This window comes from Lygodium microphyllum, chromosome 8, assembly GCF_053477565.2.
Source record: "Lygodium microphyllum isolate KBCC chromosome 8, Lygodium_microphyllum_v1.1.10, whole genome shotgun sequence".
NCBI lineage: Eukaryota > Viridiplantae > Streptophyta > Polypodiopsida > Schizaeales > Lygodiaceae > Lygodium > Lygodium microphyllum.
This window is the reverse complement of record NC_141142.1, coordinates 66,179,019-66,188,404: the sequence shown is the minus strand read 5'-3', so window position 1 is coordinate 66,188,404 and position 9,386 is coordinate 66,179,019.

Sequence of the window (9,386 nt, the reverse complement as noted above, 5' to 3'; positions counted from 1 at the left end):
TGATAGAGCAACCCCAACCTCTCCTGTAGATAGGTAATGCATTATAGCTACATACTAGGAAGGGATGGAAGCTGTATTGATTTTGAATAGACCTTCGATGTCACTCCCTTTAGCCACAATTTCCTTTGGCTCCCTGAAATCCACAAGCCATTCCACAATGCCATGTAGCTTTGGTAGCTTACTCCTAATCTCATAATCAAACTCCAGCAAAGTGATTAACCAGTTTGCTAAATGGAGTCAGGTGGCTACAACTTGTTCATCACAGTCTAAGTCCCTCTACTTTCGTAAAAAATACCACCTTCTCATAGAGAATATAGTGCCTAAATTTCTTTGTCTGAAAACCATTCCAAGGCACAATTTCTCCATATAAGTAGAATTGATTTTAGATATCCCCAATTCATGTGACTAGCAAAAGCTATAAGATGATACCATTTCTCTTCCCAAATTTGGGCTAAACAGTAGTAGCAGCTGATATATGCATTGTTGCTGCTAAAAATATATAGAAGAACTCACCTCTTTTGGGTGCTTTTAGGATTGGCACTTTCGCTAGTTCCTACTTCACATCTTTGAAAGATACCTGACAAGCTTTGCAACAATCAAATAGATAGTTGAAAGATAACAAGTTCATCAATGGCAACATTGTTTTTGCCAATGCATTGATAAAACTTCGATAATATCCCACAGATGACAGAAATATGTGCACCTCTTTTGGAGTGCGTGGTGGGCTCATAGTGACTATAACCTTTATCTTTTTAGGGCCTGTTTGTGATACCAACGGAGTTAACCACATGGCTCAGTGACAACCCATAGGGCACCCCAAATGTGCACTTTCATGGATTAAGAGCAATGCAGAACTGTCTACAACCCTCAAAACATTTCCTTAAAATAATTAGTTGTCTTTCCCTTATGGTGGTTTCCCCTAGATCATTGATGAAGACTTTTAACTCTTCTTGGGAAATGTCACAAAAAGTCTTATTAGCAGCTATACGTTGTGAAGGCACATTGCATAACCCAAAGGCCATCACATGATACACAAAGGTACTGAAGATAGAGATAAATGTTATTTTCAGCTTATCTTCCTCAGCAATAGCCATTTGGTTGTATCCAACAAAACAATCCATAAATGAATAGATCTAAAATTTGATCAATAATTAGTAATGGATAGTAATCCTTAACCGTCTGCTTATTAAGCTCTGTGAAATCTAAGAAAAGTCAAATCTGATTATTTTTCTTCTTCCTAACGATAGCAACTGGAAAACACCACTCTGTGTGTTGTATCGGGAATATTATGCCATCTTTCGGTAATTTTCTCAACTCCTTGAATAGCCCATCCCTTAATTTGAAAGGCATATGCCTTAGTTTTTGTCACACAAGTGACTACCTTCCTTTAGGGGAATGGTATGAATAGCCAGGCTAAGAGGAATACCTCTCCTCAGCTCGTCATAAATCCAAGCAAAGATGTTGCGAAATTCATGAATCAAGGACACATAGTTCTTCCTTTCTTCCAAACTGAGCATGGACCCTAATTCAATTGGTCGTGCATCATTTAGTGTACCAAGGTCCTCAATTGCATCTACATATCTTATCCTTTGATGATGTCTCACTACTAATTGCATCCTCCAATGTATCTATCTTTGTAGAGGATAAAGGAACTCTCTCACTTTGAGGAGATTCGGGATAGGCATCTACTATTACATGTCTAGCACCTCTGCCAAAGATCAACCTACCATCAGGTATATCAACTTGACAATCTGCTTGTACGATCCATGGCCTGCCTAGCAATACTTGATAGCTAGGCCACTCCACAAACTTGATAAGACGAAAGTCCATAATACATTCCACATTGGCAACGGTCACATGGACTTTAGTAATGCACCCTTCAGGTTGTCTTAAACTATCATCAGCCATTCGGAGAATCGTGGAGGAATCTTTTTTTCTTTCTAGACCTAGCCTCTCCATCAATTCTAAACTCATAATGTTGACATAGGATCATGTGTCCACAATAGCATGATCCACTAATATTCCATCAACATATGTTGCTACCCTTCGACAATGCTTTTCAGCATGCTCAAACCAATCAGCTCCTGCATGTGCTATGCCTAAGGGCTCCATGATATACCCCATGCACAGAATCTTTTTAAATTCCTTGCACACCCCTAGAGACAACTTAATCAACTATAGGAGGTTTATATCCATCTTAACTTCGCAAAGAGAACTTGCTAAATCAAATTCATGATAATTATCAATAGCTCTCTTCTTTCACTAGACCATTCTCTCCTTCGGTCTTTGAATAGGCTTTGGTGCCTCTTTCTTAGCTTTTTTCTTCTTCTTTGGCAATCCCTTATCCTTCTTGGCGTCAGCTTTACCATCAACGGCTTTTAGAGGTCTGCCTTCCATGGTAGGATTAAGGACTTGTGTCCCCTTATCATCTTGCTTAGGATTTCCCTTGATAGGTTTCAACTTGCCTTTGTCACCAACTTTACCCTTTTGACCTCTTTTAATGACCCACAAATTAGAAGCTTCAATGCCATTAACGCAACATCTTCAGTAAGGTTGACTCCACCGCCACTAGGTAGCTCCTCCTACAATAGCCTTCCCTCTTTGCAATATTTGTTTCAGTCCCTCATCTTGCTAGAGATTATTCCCATGTGCTCGATGGTTGACTGGACCTAGTTGTTTACTTCCTTGTTGGAGAGAGCTAATCTTGCTCCAACAAGTACTAGCTAAGTGGTTGGACTTTTTGCATATGCCAAATTTAACATTTGGACAATTCCTAGGAAAGTGTTGGCCACCACACCACTTACAACTAAATCTTGAGGGGACACCCTCTTATGGAGGGTATCAACTCCCTATCAAATTCTGCTTGCTTCTTAAGGAAATTGACATCAACATCTATGTGTCTATATTTTTCAATGATCATGCCAGTATAGTGCTTCATCATATCCTTAACTTCACTAAGGACATTTGAGGCACTTGACTCATAGCCACAATCATCTACGTGTGGTTCCATTGGCCTAACCACTTGAGTAGGATTTGGCTGTTGATTCCCTAGAATAACATTATGATTTATTGTTTGGCCTCCAACACTTGGTGGAGCCATCTGACTAGCCATAAGCATGGTCACACTGGGTGGAGCTGGCAACATGGGCACATTCTGAATTCTGCTTCCTCTTCCATTAGAAGTACTCATGGGTGTCTCTTGATCTCCATTTGTCAATGCCAAAGTATTTCCAACACCTAGACTCAAATTCTAGCTGGCCCTAGAGATATAAGCCACTTGTAATCGCGATTCTACCTCCTCTACTTGTGTAATAGTCATATCAATGTCAGCAAGCGCAACATTGCTCAACTGCACCTTGAATATTAAAGTCTAGCCCATGAAAAAAGTATTGCAACTGAGCAACAACTGGAATAGGAATATAGGTTTGCAACTTACAAAATAGTTCGTTTAGTTTCTTGGCATAGCGTCAAACATCCTCGTGAGATTCTTGATGTGTTACACTGAGAACACGTAGCCAGTACTAACCTCCCCTTTTAGGAGCAAAATCTCTCCAGAAGGCCACAAAGAATACATCAATCATAGTTATGGTTCTAGCCTCTAGGCTACTGTGATACCATACTACACCTCATCCTTTTAGAGTAATATTAAAGAACATCATTAAGTGTCCTTCATCTTGGAGTTGATAGTTAGACATTAACTTTTGGAATTCATTAATATGAAGTTCCACATCTTCCTCTACTAAACCATTAAAAATGGGTAGAGGAAATCCTAAGGCTGGCAAGTCTAGCATTCCTATTGGGATTGCAATGAGTTGCACCATGATAACAATCATATTCACCAAAGGAGTTTGAACGATGGGAACTATTATCGCACCTGAAGTGGGCTAACTAATTGGGAGAGGGGAAGCACTAGAACTTCCTCCTCCTCCTAATGGGCTATGCGAGGGGCCAGGATTACTAAGACCCCTCCCTTGTAGGGATACGAGACCACTTCTTTGTGGACAATATCTCCCAATAATTTCAGACCACCGTCAAGCCTATTAAGCTCTTTCTTGCTTCTGAAGCTCGGCTTGACGGTCTTTTGGATCTATTTCATTGCCTTTTGGCATACACTAATAAACCATCGCTATCAACTGAGATTCTAAGACTGCCAAATGCACAACCTGTTGGGACCTAAAATAGGCTTGACATTGGCTCTATGGCACTAGCCAAGTCTCTGCTACACACCAAACTACACCTCTATGTCATGGCCCCAGGAGGATCTAAGGGGTATACTACCCTAACCTCTAATGTAGAACTTCGTGTTTGTGTGGATTGTAATCCGATGGATAACCCTTCCCACACTCCTCACAAAGGGAGTCCCTGCACATATCAATGTTATACACCATGTAAGCACAAACAAAAGGAATGCCCCTTGGCTAATTGTCGTGGCTCCACTACGACTCTTCTATACTTGGGAATTGGCCCCAAGATGCGCCACACATACATAGAACACATACAATACATGCTCCACTCTTTTAATGAATCATTCCAAGAAATATAATATATTCCTCACTGAATACTCCCCAAAGGAAATGAACAACTAATCCTATAGCAGCTTAAGGTACCTCACCTCCTCAACATAGGTCAATGATCATGAAAATAAATGATGTGCATCAAGGATGATGCCATGTGTTGCCTGCAATGCGATTGTGTATATTTTATAGTGCTCAAACAATTTTTTTTTCATCAACAACTAGCATTGTGAAGGTGAAAAAATATTTCTTTTTATGCCTTTACTCTAAGCGTAATTATTGTGTTGTATAGGAGGGTGCTCAACACCAAGCATGCTCATGCTACTAGATCCTCTTAAGTTTCAAAACCACGTGTCCTATATGCCATGCATCAGAAAAAAAATCAAAAATCAGCGTATTACTAGCCTGTAACACCCCCCTTCTCCCTACCGCTTAAAGTTATGCATTCGGTGGTAGGTTTAGAGATCATTTGTAATGTATTTTTCCTTCATAAAAGCAGTAAATACTCACTTTAACATAAATATGTGTTGAACTGAGGCTTCCCCTCATGCCTCAGTCTTATCATACATTCACAAATACAAATGAAATTTTTTTCTATTTTTTGGATGCAAAAACCCATTTTTTATCTTTTTTTCTTATTTTTTCTATTTATTTATTGATAAATATTGATATTTTTAAATTTATGATTTGGAATGATTAAGCTAGATGAGAACTATTTTTATATCCCATCCCATCCCATGCAAACACCATATACACAACAAAACCCCAAAAATTCATGATTTTCCTTAAAGCTGCAATATTACAGGTTTTGTGTGTTTATAAAGAAATTATTAGATGACTAATTTTTCTTGATTTCCTTAACATTTCTGATATATCACATCATTAACAACCATTTCTAACCATTTACAACAAAATTTATAATATAACAATTAAATTTATGACTTACTCATAGAACCGCACTTTATATCAGACGTATCTCGTGATTGGAGGCCTGCCAATGCTTCCCAACAGTTGCTAATGATTCTCCAAACCTCGATCTACACTTCTTCATGTTCCAGCATCATCCACAATCCATATCTCACATCTCAGTCCACCCCCTTCTCATATAAATTGACCCATGGAAACACACATCAAGAGGAGAGAGGAGACATAAAGACTAGAAACTGAAGTTTTCATTTAGTCACGTAAGATTTTTGCAGCTGGTAGCAACAACCTCCAGACCTTCATCACCAATGTCATTCAGAACCTCTAAAGTTTCTAGGTTGAAACAATGTTGAAGGAGCCAAGAATGGCCATCAACACTAAGAACTGCCTACTATAAGACAAGTTGCTTCAAATTGGAGGCTAATGGTTAAACTAATGCATTAACACACCTGTCACCATGGTCTTCACCCATATATTTCAGACCCACTAATGAGGTTAAAGCTTTTTGTAAACTCAGAAATCCCATTAATTGCCTTGTTCTTTCATTAATCTCATTAGACAAACAAAGCTTGAAGATAAGCACAAGTATTGTTAAGGTTCAAGAAAGAACATAAGGTTTTTCTTATAAACTTATTACCGATTGTTATTCCATTAAGGGTCATCTTACCGAGCCCTAATGAAAAGCCTTGTTAGTGTTTTGAGATATGTTCAACTAAGACCTACCTTAAGAAAAGAAATAATCCTATATTTCCGTTGAAAGCAATGAAATAATAACTCAATTCTAAAGTCATCAAGTTATGACTTGCAAACACATGAAGATAAGGCTACAAGGGGCTTGGACTTGATGGCCTTAGGACAAAATAAAATCCTTGAAGGTTTATGCATTAAAATTGCAAAAAATAAATTAAATATACTTGGTAAAATGTTATGCTCTCTTTTAAAAGAGGACGTATGATTTTATTTTCCTAAACTAGGAATGTTAAAAATGACTTGTTTGAGTTGTTAATAAGAAGTTATGTTATTGGTTTTGGAAAGAGATGATTTCCTTGTTGAGATAGGTTGTTTGCCTTGTTCTTGATTGATTTTTTTGATCCCCTAAGGGGGAGAGTTATATTTGCTTCAAGAGATTATTGAGTGAGGGGTTTGATGCATGGGTGGATCAACTCCATGATCGCGCTATGAAAAAAAAAAAAGATGTTGATAAAGGCAAGGAACCCATAGAGGCACTACTTGATACACTCGTTGAAGGTCAAGTAGTGTGAATGCCACTATGGAATGTTGTTTCATTCCTATGGTAGCTTATGAGTCAGGGAGGCTATGGACATCCCATGTTAGGCCTAGGATGGAGATGGAGAACCTTCGTTACCTAGCATCAACAGATGTTAAAAGATCTTATTCTAGAAAAAGGGTGGATTATGGATGTGTCTATGGGACTTGGACACGAGTATCTAGGTGTTTGGACACAAGTCCCATAGTAAGGGATGGTATATTAGATTAGTGCTGCACCTTAGAGAAGGTGTGGATAAATGCATTATTATTACTATCTTCTAAAGATTGTTTGATCTTGTCTTTGTGTTTATGCATAAATTATGTGAAAGAACCTCATGCTAACAAATTTAATTAAAGAATTTTCTTTTATTTGTTACATTAACCATGCTAGGTAATTAAATAGATGCCAATGAGTGCAATCACCCATTTTTTAATGAAAAAATGGGGTGCCGAAAAAAACAACCCCCCCCCCCAACATGTCGTGTGAATTTTGGGCTTTTTAGTCCTTAAGCAAATCACTAAGCTTTTTAAACATTATAATAACAAGTTCACTTTTGAGTGTTCACATTGCTTGATAAGTGGTTTTTTACCAAGAACGGAGGCCCAAATGAACTTTGATTTGTGATCTGACTGGACAGTTGACTTTGTGGCATCGAAATCTATCAAGCTGGCCTTTGTTGTGCTCTTTGCGGCTCTTGAATCACATAGTTGCTTTGTAATGCGAAACCTTGCAGGGATTGAATGGGGGATCAAGTGGACTTTGATCGACAAACTGAGACTTGCGTTGGGTTCTTGGCATTGAAATCCACCTAGGAAAACTCTAGCTTGGCCATTCACCACCGTTTAATTTTCCATGAAAATTTGGTCTTTTAGGCCTCTCGACCACTTTTGCACTTCAAAAACGGGTCCCAAAATTCAGCTCTCAATATGGAACCACTCAAGTATTTTGTGAATGTACTCTTGTGACAAGTTAATACCCCTCTCAATGCAAAACTTCTCAAATGCATATGGGATATATTCACCTCCCATTGTCAAATCTAATGCATTTTATCCTATGCCCAAATTGATCTCAACCATGGTGAGAAAGCACTGAAAAGTAGACAAAACTTCTAACTTTTACTTGATGGGATAGGCCCAGACTTTATATGAACAATCATCAATGAATGTAGCAAAATACTTAGCACCACCCAAGGACTAACAAGACATGGGACCACAAACATGTGAATGAACAAGAGCCAAAGGCGTATCCATGTGCATAGAGCGAGTCTTTTTATGTGTTTTATGAGTTTTTTTGTTGTATAAACAATGATGACATGAAAAGTCATTGAGTGCAATATACTACAAACAAGTCGAGACTTTCATTCCTTTGAGGGACATGTGCCCAAGATGGCAATGCCAAAGAGATACATGTGGAAGATTAGTCACAACTAAAATATGATTTAAAAATGCCATATATAAGTAAGGGATAAAGACTACTATTCTTGGCACCTTTGGCCAAAATGAAATTGCCACAATTGATTTTTCATGTAGAATACCCAAATGAGACATGATAATTGACATTATCCAATTGTCCAATAGAAATGAGGCTTTTAGCCAAGTTGGCACACGGTGTATGTCATGTAAAAAAAACGAGGTATCATTAGCAAATTACAAGAGAACATCACTAATGCCAATAATCTTACAAACATGATCATCATTCAATCTCATAGAACTTGTTATAGGATGATAGGTATAGAACCAAGCACAATGTGGGGTTACATGAAAGGAAGTCCCCCAAATCAAGCAACCAACACTAAGAGAAAGAGGATTGAATATTCAACCAAACATCAAGTGAAGAAGCAACTAGAATATACTCATTAGAATTATACTCCATTGAGTTTATCTCCTTAATCTTGATAGTAGACTTTGTGATGTTGAGATCATCCAATTTCTTAGCATTGTCTTGCACTTTTTCCTTGCCTTTATCACACCTATCTTAGTATATTTTATGGCACTGTAATGACCATGCTGCCCACACTAATGATATATAAGATATGAATTAGGGCCACTAGATTTACTGTGACCCTACCCACAAGATCTAGACTTTGACTTGCCTTGCTATGCATCACTACCATTGTATTCATTACCATTTCAACCATCATTATGGCCTCTAAGAGGTGAGTGCATGAGAGGCACACACTACATCAATATTCTTTAAATTTACTTCCTAAATAAGCAAGACATCCTATACATCTTTGACTGTAAAACCATCTACTTGAGCATTAGTGCTTATGGCAATGTGGAAAGTATCCCATGACTCAAGGAGAGTGACAAACAAGAACATATCCTTGACATTGCCCTCAAAGGCAACCCTCTAAGAAATAAGATGGCTATAAATAGAATGAAACTCATTCAAATGAGTAGACATAGGCATGCCTTCCTTCATACAAAGGTCCATAAGTTTCTTCAACCAGAACAACTATGAATTAGGGTTTTGCTTATCATAAATGTCACATATTTACTTATAGACTAAAAAAATTTTGGAATGTCTAAAGGAGAAAATCTGGATGCTATGAGCTCAATGTATAAAGCTCATAACAAGTAGAAAGCCCAGTACATCAAATATACATCTAGAAGCATATATATACAATAGGTCTTCAAGCCTGTAACTATGAAACCAAGAAAGCAAGTAGCCACTAC